Source organism: Barbus barbus, assembly GCF_936440315.1.
Source record: "Barbus barbus genome assembly, chromosome: 39".
In the NCBI taxonomy this organism is placed as follows: Eukaryota; Metazoa; Chordata; class Actinopteri; order Cypriniformes; family Cyprinidae; genus Barbus; species Barbus barbus.
The window spans coordinates 2,557,688-2,571,258 of NC_136717.1; the positions used below are offsets into that span (position 1 = coordinate 2,557,688).

Here is a 13,571-nt window from a genome sequence, read left to right on the forward strand (position 1 = left end):
TCATACTGGAGAGAAACCATACACATGTGTTCAGTGCGGGATGAGTTTCACACTAAAAGGAAACCTTACAGCACATATGAAAGTTCATACTGGAGAGAAACCATTTACTTGTGTTCAGTGTGGAAAAAGTTTCACACATTCATCAAGCCTTAAAATACACATGAACATCCACACTGGAGAGAAGCAGCACACATGTGATCAATGCGGCAAAACATTTTTGAGGGCTTCAACGCTGAAGAAACACCTGAGAGTTCATTCAAAAGAGAAACCACATTCATGTCATTTGTGTGGAAATAGTTTTTCATGTCTACAATATTTGAAAGTACATCAGAAAATACACACTGGTGTGAGAGAGTACATGTGCTTTGAGTGTGAAAAGACTTTTATTTCAGTAAAGTGTTTAAAAATGCATGAGAGGATTCACACTGGAGAGAAACCATACAAGTGTTCACACTTTGACAAGCGATTCAGTATGCCATCAAATCTGAAAGCACATGGGAGAGAAACCTTACAAGTGTTCACACTGTGACAAGAGATTCAGTGTGCCATCAAATCTGAAAACACATGGGAGAGAAACCTTACAAGTGTTCACACTGTGACAAGAGATTCAGTGTGCCATCAAATCTGAAAACACATGGGAGAGAAACCTTACAAGTGTTCACACTGTGACAAGAGATTCAGTATGACATCAAATCTGAAAACACATGGGAGAGAAACCTTACAAGTGTTCACACTGTGACAAGAGATTCAGTGTGCCATCAAATCTGAAAGCACATGAGAGGATCCACACTGGAGAGAAACAGTGTTATTTTCTTTGACAAATAATTTAGATTTTCATGATCCTGTCATGATGACCGGAACAAGACGATAACGAATAAAAACACTTTTTGAATGACAGAGACCAAAATCTATTGACATTTTCGTCTAATTTTGGACAGAGATCATCCAATCAGAATGAATCTCCTGCGTGGAAAGGAGGTGAGATGCACACATTTGAACTGTAATCCTCTGATCATAAGTTTGTATACACTTGCTGCATAAAATGCCTGGGAGTTAAGAAAGAGCACACCTATGGATACATTTGAAAAGTGTAACGATGCGAAAAAGCATTTAATTCGGTCCGGTTTTCTGAGCACACAAAGCCATATCCCGCAAAAAAGCACCTCTCAAATAGCGGACGATTACTGAATTCAGTTCTCTCTCACATCTTACCGGAGAAAAACACACACAATGATCTCAAATTGTCAGTTTTGATGAGTATTCAGGTAAACACACCTAGTTACATCTTAAGTGAATGTAAACTGTTGGGATAATATTGGATGTGTGTACCAGTATATTGAATCCATGCATTCAGTTTTAAAGGGATAACAGACTAATTTAGTTGCGGTTGTCTGTGACATTGTTAATGAATCAATAAAAGAGAGAGAAAACCACTCACTGCTCTTGAATGAATCACTTTAGTTGCCCTAATAAGGATTAATCTAATTTTAATGTAAATAAATAAATGTCTGCTTGAAAGAATGAAGGATGTTGTATGCAAGTTGTTATAAAGAATGCATATTATCTAGCCATTGGTATTTCAAAAGAGGACCATGTTCTTGTTCCTTTATGAGAAGTTGTTTTATTTAATTTTATGATAAAGCAGTTAAATCTGTCTATATTGCATGTTCAAATCGTTTATATTACCAAATGTTTTCTCTGGAAATTCATAATGAGTTTGGAAACACTGTTTCAGTTGACAAAAGTCTTAGTCAACTAGACTAAGACTAAAAACAATTCAGATGACTAAAATGTGACAAACTAAATGGCATTTTAGTCCAAAGACTAAGACTAAACCTAAATCAAAATTTGCTGTCACAATTGACACTGCCGTATAAGTGTTCACACTGTGACTAGATTCAGTCCGTCAGGAGGATTCACACTGGAGAGAAACCGTATCACTGCACTAGGCGTGTTTCCATTACCCTTCAAATTGCGCAAATTGAAATTGTGAATTGAAAATACGCCTAATGGAAATGCACCAATTTTTTGCGAATGCAACACACGAAATTCAGATGTGGGGGGGGGGGGGGGGGGGGGGGGGGGGGTGTTCAAAATCACACATGGTCCCCAGATAATACTAATCCCGTGCGAATAGGGCTAGAGATGGAGTTCCTCCCCAAAGAACAATATCAGAAGGTTTTATTACTGTATTTAATTTTGCGAGTTACGAGTTTCATATAATGTTCAATTATCATTATTGACAATCAGACAGCAAAAGAATGCCAATGACTTTTCCTCGCATCAGGAGACTCTCTCAGGATGGATCTACCATTTCAACCAGTTTTAAAAGCTTTAAAGAGTTTAAAATCGACTGATTTTTCTATTAATTTAGAACTTCCAAATAATTGTCAAACTCTTAAATGCATGTATTGCTTGTAATGTTCCTGACAAGTTTCAATAAAAGCATCTGTGAAATGAACAAATCTGAATGTAATAGCAGAAAAACAAATTCTTTTTTTGTTTTCTATAAGTCAAACATCAGTTCTTTTCTATAATAAAACGGTGACCACTGTGTAAATCTCTAAAACTGTAGTCATCAGGACGGGTTCAGCAGATCAGTGCTGCTGTTCACTGGAATCACCACAGCTCATTTCTGAAGACAAGAAATACAGTTTTAATTCGTACAGCTGATAATCAAAATGTCATTGAAGTGAATGCTGCTAGTGTAGCTCTTCTGACAGGAAAAGAATGACATGAAACAGAATTTTTAGATCATGCCTGATCACTGAGAAAAACCTGGGCTTTCCACGGCAGCTTCTGCTCTCTGTAAAAAGCACTAGTGTGTGCAGGACTGGAGAAGATTTGGTCATGGTTTGGGGATTTCCAGGTGGAAACATTGATAAATACACTCCACTCATCTCCAGTGTAGATTCTGGGTTAGAAATAATTGAATAGTGTGTTCAGTATTAGAATTTTTCAACAAATATATTGTACTAGTTTTGACATTTAGGCACTTTAGAAATTGTGTTTTAATACACAACCAGTCAAAAGGTTTTGATCAGTAAGATTTTTAATGTTAATGTTTAAAGAAGTCTCTTCTGCATTTAATTGATCCAAAATACAGCAAAAACAGTGATACTGTGAAATATTTTTATATTTAAAAAAACGGATTTCTATTTGAATATATTTTAAAATGTATTTATTCTTGTGATTTCAAAGCTGAATTTACTCCAGTCACATGATCCTTCAGAGATCTTTCTAATATGCTGATTTGCTGCTCAAAAACGTTTATTATTATTATGTTGAAAAAAAAGTAGTTTTTTTCAGGTTTCTTTGATGAATAGAAAGTTCAGAAGAACAGCATTTATCTGAAATAGAATATTGTTTTGTAACATTATAAATGCTTTTATCATCACTTTTGATCAATCTTAAGCATCCAAGTAATTTTATAAAAAAAAAAAAACCTAAACCTAAAGGATTATTAGGAACACCTGTTCAATTTCTCATTAATGCAATTATCTAATCAACCAATCACATGGCAGTTGCTTCAATGCATTTAGGGGTGTGGTCCTGGTCAAGACAATCTCCTGAACTCCAAACTGAATGTCAGAATGGGAAAGAAAGGTGATTTAAGCAATTTTGAGCGTGGCATGGTTGTTGGTGCCAGACGGGCCGGTCTGAGTATTTCACAATCTGCTCAGTTACTGGGATTTTCACACACAACCATTTCTAGGGTTTACAAAGAATGGTGTGAAAAGGGAAAAACATCCAGTATGCGGCAGTCCTGTGGGCGAAAATGCCTTGTTGATGCTAGAGGTCAGAGGAGAATGGGCCGACTGATTCAAGCTGATAGAAGAGCAACTTTGACTGAAATAACCACTCGTTACAACCGAGGTATGCAGCAAAGCATTTGTGAAGCCACAACACGCACAACCTTGAGGCGGATGGGCTACAACAGCAGAAGACCCCACCGGGTACCACTCATCTCCACTACAAATAGGAAACAGAGGCTACAATTTGCACGAGCTCACCAAAATTGGACGGTTGAAGACTGGAAAAACGTTGCCTGGTCTGATGAGTCTCGATTTCTGTTGAGACATTCAGATGGTAGAGTCAGAATTTGGCGTAAACAGAATGAGAACATGGATCCATCATGCCTTGTTACCACTGTGCAGGCTGGTGGTGGTGGTGTAATGGTGTGGGGGATGTTTTCTTGGCACACTTTAGGCCCCTTAGTGCCAATTGGGCATCGTTTAAATGCCACGGCCTACCTGAGTATTGTTTCTGACCATGTCCATCCCTTTATGACCACCATGTACCCATCCTCTGATGGCTACTTCCAGCAGGATAATGCACCATGTCACAAAGCACGAATCATTTCAAATTGGTTTCTTGAACATGACAATGAGTTCACTACTAAAATGGCCCCCACCGTCACCAGATCTCAACCCAATAGAGCATGTTTGGGATGTGGTGGAACGGGAGCTTCGTGCCCTGGATGTGCATCCCACAAATCTCCATCAACTGCAAGATGCTATCCTATCAATATGGGCCAACATTTCTAAAGAATGCTTTCAGCACCTTGTTGAATCAATGCCACGTAGAATTAAGGCAGTTCTGAAGGCAAAAGGGGGTCAAACACAGTATTAGTATGGTGTTCCTAATAATCCTTTAGGTGAGTGTATATACACACACACACAAGCTGTTGTACCCCAAAAGGTACTATTTTGTCCCATTTTTTTTCTGTGTGGCCCGGATGAGTGTGAGATTTCCTGGCCTGAAATTGCATCCCAGCCCTATCCTGGTGAAGCCTTACATAGGCCGAGCACTACGATCAAAGGTCATAGAAGATAAATGATCGGCATGACGACTGAACGGTAAATAAAAATGACCTACACAGAGGTGAACAAAGTACACAATTTCATTACTTGAGTGAAAGTACAGATACTACTTGGTCAAATACAACCCGAATTCCGGAAGTTTTGGGACGTTTTTTAAATTTGAATAAAATTAAAACTAAATGACTTTCAAATCACATCAGCCAATATTTTATTTACAATAAAACAAAGAACAAATGTTTAAACAGAGAAATTTTACACTTTTATCCACTAAATGAGCTCATTTCAAATTTGATGCCTGAAACAGGTCTCAAAAAAGTTGGCACGGCGGCAACAAAGGCCTGAAAAAGCAAGACATTTTGAAAAGATTCAGCTGGGAGAACATCTAGCAACTAATTAAGTTAAACAACAATAATAATTAAACATGGGGTCAATAGATATTTTCTTGTTTTACGGCTGAAGACCAAAAATGCAAAGAAAATCAGTCACAGGAAGCCGGTCAAACCAGTCCTGATGAATGAGGAATGAACATGGCCTTCTTGTGCCATGAAACAGAAAAGAGAGAGCTGGAAAGTTGCACATTTCCATTGGTATGTCTGTATTCAATGCAGTTATGTGTGGTACAGCTTTGATGTTGATCTCTCAAAAGACAGCAGTTATAGTTTTTCACACATACATCTTTTAATAGCTCCTATTAGCTGTACCATCTTTGGAATTTGGGCAGGAAATGACCGAATATGGTGAGTACTGACACCTGCCCCTATTCACCAACACCATTTCTCTAGAGTTAATGTTGACTTACTGTTTTGTCTGTTTGTTTGAAGGAGGATGAAGCCAGTTGAAGAAGATATCAATTCAATGGCCACCAAGTGCTGCACTGCTGCCTGACCCCATCAGGTATCTGCTGTGAAGACTGCATTCACGAACAGCTCTACTGCGACAGCTCAGATGTTACGGCCCAAGAAACTTCACATCTGAACAACTGCAAGATAGTGGTGGAGGGATTCTTTTAGCCCATATCTCCAACAAGAATCAATGGTACGTCCAGTGCAACAATTATAAATAAAAATGCTATACATTGTTTATTGATTTACCACACCCTAAATACATGCTTTGTCCCTCCACGATATCTACACCGGGTGGAGAGTGAGGAGGACCATCAGAGACTCCAGCCACCACTCCATTTCATCATGCATGCATTTGGGTGGCTTCATCTGATTATGGTTATCTGATTCATCTGAAATATGGTTTTAAATAACAATTTTTTGATTTGTCTTTATATGCTACTTTAGCTGTCTTTATGCTGTATCCTCCAGCAAAGTATTGTACATGGTTTTGGATAAAAAAGTATCAAGTAAATATATTTTGTATTAGGTATGGCGTTTGGTAAATACACTATTTAATTTTGTGAACAATACATATAATTACTATGATTGTTTTAATTAAGACATGAACATTTGGTCATATTAATGACTCTGTTACATGAAGGGAATGCTGAAAGATGCATTAGAAGAGACTGCATGGACTATATTACTACAGGCACTACATGCAGAGCTGAACAACATTAATCCTGTACTGTATTATAAGCAAGATGAGCATGCACATTACTGATGTTTAGCACCTGAAGATGAGACATTTTTGACACAGATATAGATTATATTATGATTCTTCGAATTGTATGACTTTTGCACCATAAACCACACACTATCTGTACCTCGTCTTACTGAATGGCACATTGACATTGTGTGATGAAGTGTCACAATATGTATTGGTTGTTTAAATTGGTGTCTTTGTTTACTGTCAACACTGTATTGTTGCTCCCGATCTAATGAAATAAATGGAGCCAATTCCAAATAGGCACTGATGTGGATTTTTTGGGGGGTCTATTCTTATTCTAAGATAACAATGACTTGCAACTTACGGCAAGTTGTTGAAAAGACAATCTAAAAAATGTGACCCCGCACAGTTCGTTGTGAATGATGAGATCTGTGAATGTTTTACTGCCCTTCCCAGGGGCCCAGTATAGTCCCCTGGAAAAGTAAAAAAAATTACAACATTTCAAATGGCTGTAAATCAAAGTCTGATTATAGTTTTAAAGAGAAATTTGTCAGGATGACTACTTATGCTATGTTAAACAATGCTGGACAAAGCTTTCAGACATATATGGAAAGGTGGTATACAGGTGTTTAAAAAAGTGCTCTTAGTAAAGTACCAAATTTCAGCCTGCCCTAGTGAAAAAAAAGTATACCAAGTATACTTGCAGCCAGACTAATGGTCAGGATACTTCAAGTGTGTTAATGATAAGTTAACTTGAAGTGTGCTATTTTGGACAAACTATTTTTGTAAGTGTATTTTAGTCGTAATAAAATTATACTAAAGTATAATTTTAAGTGTATTTACAGGTGCATCTCAGAAAATTAGAATATGGTGAAAAAGTTCATTTTTCTTGTAACTTATTTCAAAAAGTGAAACTTTCATATATTTTAGATTCATTACATTACAAAGTTTTTTTGTTTTAATTTTGATGATTAGAGCTTACAGCTCATGAAAGTCAAAAATCAGTATCTCAAAATATTAGAATATTTCCTAAGATCAATCAAAAAAAGGATTTGCAAAATAGAAAAGTTCAAGCTCTTTAACACTTGCCGTTGATAACTTTGATGTAATGGCGTTAGTTCCTCTTTGCATTAGCGTTGCTGAGCTGGTTTAAATAATAAGATACGAAAATAAATCATAAACATTCAAAAGTGCTTTAAATAGGAATAAAGAAGCTTGAAATGCTTTCCGTGACTCTGAGTCTCAGCTCAGCTCAGCTGTGATTGGACGGGCTGAAGTCACGCGACTGACTAGAAAACAGCCGCGGTTTTTGAAACCTCTTAGGAAACACACAAAAAATACATATTTTGCCATAGCCTGAGTAAACATTATTACATTAAAAAAGGCTTAATGTTGGCGTAATATGGAAAATTTATGTACACTGAATCTTTTTTTTGTTTAAGATAAGTGGTTGCAAACTATTTATTTTAGCTACATTTAAATAAAAATGTTGAAAGTTAGTCAATTAAATTAGTTTATTTAAATGTAACTAAAATAAATTTATTGCAAACACTTTCCTTAAAAAAAGACACTTGCGTATCTTTGTCGATCATCTTGACACTTTTCTGAGCCTTGATAATAGTACTTCCCTTGCTCTCTATGGGAGGGTCAGAGAGCCCTCAGATTTAATCAAAAATATCTTAACTTGTGTTCCAAAGATGAAAGAAGGTCTTACAGGTTTGGAACAACACAAGGGTCAGTAATTAATTATATAATTTTGTTTTTTTTTTGGGGGGGGGGGGGGGGGGGTAAACTATCCCTTTAAAAAATACCAATATTACACGTCCAATTGTGACTGACAAATGAGTTGCATTTACACTGACATAATTGTGACACAAAATCCTAAATAAATATCCTAATTTTGTTGTATTTTAAAATAAATATCAGTTAGACACATTCAAGTCTGTAATATTTTTTTCAAACATGTTGTCTGTTTGTGGCACATCTGTATTTGAGTTACAAGTGCCACTGAATATTTTGTAATACCAGTGCTATTGTATGTTATCACACTAAGTCCCAAACTGCCCATTCTAGTAAGGACTTGAAATTAATATATAATAGGTCACTAACACTCGCATTTGTAAACCTTTAGTTTTGCTTGTATGTCAGTAGTGTAAAGAAACTGGTCAGAGCTAGATTCTCATCTGTGGCATATACAGGTGCATCTCAATAAATTAGAATGTCGTGAAAAAGTTCATTTTTTTCTTGTACGTTATTTCAAAAAGTGAAACTTTCATATATTTTAGATTCATTGAATGCAAAACATTTCAAAAGTTTTTTTGTTTTAATTTTGATGATTAGAGCTTACAGCTGATGAAAGTCAAAAATCAGTATCTCAAAATATTAGAATATTTACATTTGAGTTTCAATTAATGACCATCTCTACAGTATAAATTCCGGGTAACTTGTTCTTTGAAACCACAATAATGTAGAAGACTGCTGACTTGGCAATGATCCAGAAGGCGAACATTGACGCCCTCCACAAAGAGGGTAAGTCACAGAGGGTCATTACTGAAAGATGTAGCTGTTTACAGAGTGCTGTATCAAAGCATATTAAATGCAAAGTTGACTGGAAGGAAGAATTTGGGTAGGAAAATGTGCACAAGCAACAGAGATGACCGCAAGCTTGAGAATACTGTTAAGCAAAGCTGATTCAAACCCTTGTGAGAGTTTCACAAGGAGTGGACTGAAGCTGGAGTCAGTGCATCAAGAGTCTCCACGCTCAGACGTCTTCAGGAAAAGGGCTACCAAGCCACTTCTGAACCAGAGACAACGTCAGAAGCGTCTTACCTGAGCTGTGGCGAAAAAGAACTGGACTGTTGCTCAGTGCTCCAAAGTCCACATTTCATTTGGAAATCAAGGTCCCAGAGTCTGGAGGAAGAGTGGAGAGGCACAGAATCCATGTTGCTTGAAGTCCAGTGTGAAGTTTCCACAGTCAGTGATGATTTGGGCTGCCATGTCATCTGCTGGTGTTGGTCCACTGTGTTTTCTGAAGTCCACAGTCAATGCAGCCATCTACCAGGAGATTTTAGAGCACTTCATGCTTCCTTCAGCTGGCTAGCTTTATGGAGATGCTGATTTCATTTTCCAGCAGGACTTGGCACCTGCCCACACTGCCAAAGGTACCAAAAGCTGGTTCAATGACCATGGTGTTACTGTGCTTGATTGACCAGCAAACTCGCCTGACCTGAACCCCATAGAGAATATATGGGGTATTGTCAAGAGGAAGATGAGAGACACCAGACCCAACAATGCAGATGATCTGAAGGACGCTATCAAAGCAACCTGGGCTTCCATACCACCTCAGCAGTGCCACAGGCTGATCACCTCCATGCCACGCCGCATTGATGCAGTAATTAAAGCAAAAGAAGGCCCAACCAAGTATCGAGTGCACAGAAATGAACATACTTTTCAGAAGCCTGACATTTCTGTTTAAAATATCCTTTTTTTATTGATCCATGTAATATTCTAATTTTCTGAGACACTAAATTTTGGGTTTCCATTATCTGTAAACCATAATCATCAAAATTTCAAGAAATAAAGGCTTGAAATATTTGACTCTATGTGTAATGAATCTATATAGGGGTTTCACTTTCTGAAATGAGTGACAAAAAAATATTGACCTTTTTCATGATATTCTAATTTTTTGAGCTGTACCTGTATTGATAGATGAAGCTTCATAATCAAACCCCTGTGACAGCGGGTCATTCATAGTATTTGCAAATGTGACTATGAGATCAGAACGTGTCAGGAAGAGTAAAGCATGTTCAAACTAACTCATTCTCAGACTAAACACCAGACCAGCTCTTGTCAAACATTTATATTTGTGTGTATTTATACTGAACTCTTTAGAGAGCATGTAGAAATGTGTTTACCTGTAAGAAGTGAAGAGAGAATGATCAGTCCCAGCAGACACAAATGACACGTAGTAGCCATTTTCTCTTTCTGTCAGTCTTTCTTTCATTAACATCATCAGCTCCTCCTCTGCTCATCAGCTTCCTGTGTTCAGACAGACAGTCTCATAAAGACTAACACGAGTGTCCAGATTCACACACATCAGTCTAAACTGAGTTCAGAGATGATGACAGTAACACGTTTCCAAACCTCAACAGTGAGATCACAGCTCTGAAAATACTAAAGGAAACATGTAATGCCACAATAAGGGTACGGCCCACAGCCACCATGCTCAATTATACCCAGACAAAGAGTATGAATACAATACACAAACTAACAAAGGTCAAGTCACACTTTATTTATATAGCGCATTACAAATAACGATTCAGTGATGTCAAGATTTGTGCACGGACAACCCTGTTCGACTAAAAATGACTAGAAGCACTGTATAATGTAGGGCTGTCCAAACTGGGTGTCCTGTAGAGTTTAGCTCCAACCCTAATCAAACACACCTGAAGCAGCTTATCAAGCTCTTACTAGGCATACTAGAAGCTTCCATGCAGGTGTGTTGAGGCAAGCTGGAGCTAAACTCTGCAGGACACCGGCCCTCCAGGACCGAGTTTGGACAGCCCTGGTATAATGTATGCCAGGCAGGAGTTGATGTTTGAACACGTACAATTTATGTGCACGATGTCACGTTAAAGATGATAGACACAATCAATTCACACAATTACTTGCAGAATGTTATGAAAGATGATAGACACAATCAAGAAAAAAAATCTATTGAAACTCTGTACCTGTAAATCATAATTTGTGTGAAAAGTAGTCTGAATTTTACTGCCTCGTGTTGATTTCAACTGGAAACTGCAGCGAATCGTACATATAGGTACGTTTTTTCAGTTTTGCAGAAATGTATGTAGAGGCATGTATTTCCAATGAGCCTAGTTTGGTTAAGATGCCAGTTCCTCTTCTGAGTTACTTTAATAAAATGTGTGGTCAAAAAAAAATGACTCTCTCACAGCCAGCAATAACATCTTTCCAAACCTCAACAGTGAGCTCACTGCCCTGAAAATACTATAAAGTGACGTGTGGCCAAGTATGGTGTCTATACTTGTAATTTGCACTCTGCATTTAACCCATCACACAACAGTGAGAAGTGAACACACACCCGGAGCAGTGGGCAGCCATCTTTGCTGTGGTGTGTAGGGAGCAGTTATGGGTTCAGTGCCAAGAACACAAAGATAACAAAAGATAACCATTAGGGTTCAGAGGGGAAAAAAGTGTGTGTGTGTTAGTTTGACCATTCTGGTTTTAGACATGGAGAAAGCCAGAAGTATACTTTCATTGGCATATTTTAAAGAATCTTTATCTCTGTGTGCAGTTGCCTGGCCTGCACTTAAGATTCGTGAAAATCATTACATGACAAATGCAGATTATGAAAAATGTGTTATATTTGTTACTAATTCAAACAGCCCTGTTTTGGCATAACCCCCTACTGAGACTATATGACTACTTCTGTTTCAGATTAAGTGTCTTGGTTGTATTGCTGGGGCTGGGGTCCTCCTTGTCTCTCTCAAATTATTTAACCTTGTTCGCCGCTCCTAATACCCCTAGACTGGGGACGGACGTAACACAAGACTAAGCCATTGAGTTTTATGCAGTCAGTGAAAACTTTAATTGTGCAGCCTAGAGTGGTTTATTGCTTTTAAAAATGACAACAAGGCGATAGACAGTTCTATGATCAACAGATAAGTACTGATATATTGATATCATATATATGATATGGGGCAGTCGTGGCCTAATGGATAGAGAGTCGTAACCCAAAGTCTGGGTTTGAGTCTCGGGCCGGCAGGGATTGTAGGTGGGGGGAGTGAATGTCCAGCGCTCTCTCCACCCTCAATACCACGACTGAGGTGCCCTTGAGCAAGACACCGAACCCACAACTGCTCCCCGGGCGCCGCAGCATAAATGGCTGCCCACTGCTCCGGGTGTATGTTCACGGTGTGTGTGTGTGTTCACTGCTGTGTGTGTGTGTGTGTGTGTGTGTCACAAGTTCTGAACTGTGAACACAAATTCCGAGTATGGGTTACCACATTTGGCCACATGTCACTTCACTTTCACTTCACTTTGACTTTAAATAGATGTGTTGGGGAATTTGGCTATTGACATTATTTATATTGTGCTGAAATGAACGAAATGAGTTGGAAAAAAAGATTTGTTAATTTTGATGAGTGAGATTCAAAGACCTGAGTAAGTAAAATAATCCAAACTGCGTTTGGGCAATTCAAACAGTGGAAATGATGTCACAACATAAAACTCAATGCACTTTTCAAATATTCTTAAAAGGTTATTAATAGCAGTAAGTGTGGAGAGACATGAAAATAGAATATAAATGAGTTTTTAGCCCTAGATTTCTCATACAACCGCTTGTAAAATGTGCTTTGCATAAATTATGAATGTCGTTTTCAGCATTACAAATAAAATTGACCCCCGGAGAGAATCTCTTATGTTCTGTGAGGAATTGTTCATCCAGTCTGATGCTGTGGATGAGCAGGACAGTACATTTCTTTCACGTTATAAAAGCTCCATTGAAATGTGAATTGACAGGTATATTACTCGCTGGAATTATTCAACATTATTTGAAGCAACTGTTGTTTGTACAGGTTGTCCAATGTACTTGCTTGGAATTCTTTGGTTTTTGTTTTATTTATTTACTTTTTTATGATATTTTTAGCTGTTGACAAATGAGTCAATTGTCATGTTTTGTCGATAATTATACAGAAACTGAAAATTGACTTCACTTTAAATTTGTGTATGTAATTGGCTGCAGTTCTATTCCACACTCTCTCTCTCACACACACACACACACACTTCATTTACAGTGAGGGAAAAATTATTTGACAAATATAAATAATCAGTCTATAATTTTAATGGTAGGTTTATTTGAACAGTAAACTACCAACTACAAGAAACATCTGACCCAGTGCTTAATTTGAGCCAGATCCTGTTCCGGAAAATGTCCGATTTTGGATTATTGTGTTCCGGTGTCACTCTTAACATTTATCAAGACATTTCAACCTCTTCAACTGTATGATTTAAGGGAGAGTAGAACTTAAATTATGTAAACCTTTCTTTTTAAACTTTAAAAACACCTGCATATAGGCTTAGGTTTCAACTTACTCACTGAATCACCCCTAAAAGGTTCCATTGGATCATTTTTTGGATTTAATTTTAATTAAATTATAAGACTTAAACACCTCA

At 37.6% G+C, this 13,571-nt stretch overlaps 1 long non-coding RNA gene across 1 annotated transcript in view; it reads left to right on the forward strand.

Moving 5' to 3' along the window:
- LOC306858963 overlaps window positions 1-13,571 on the forward strand; it is a 1,377,007-nt gene that overhangs the window by 1,155,828 nt on the left and 207,608 nt on the right. The gene's annotated exons all lie outside the window — the stretch shown is intronic.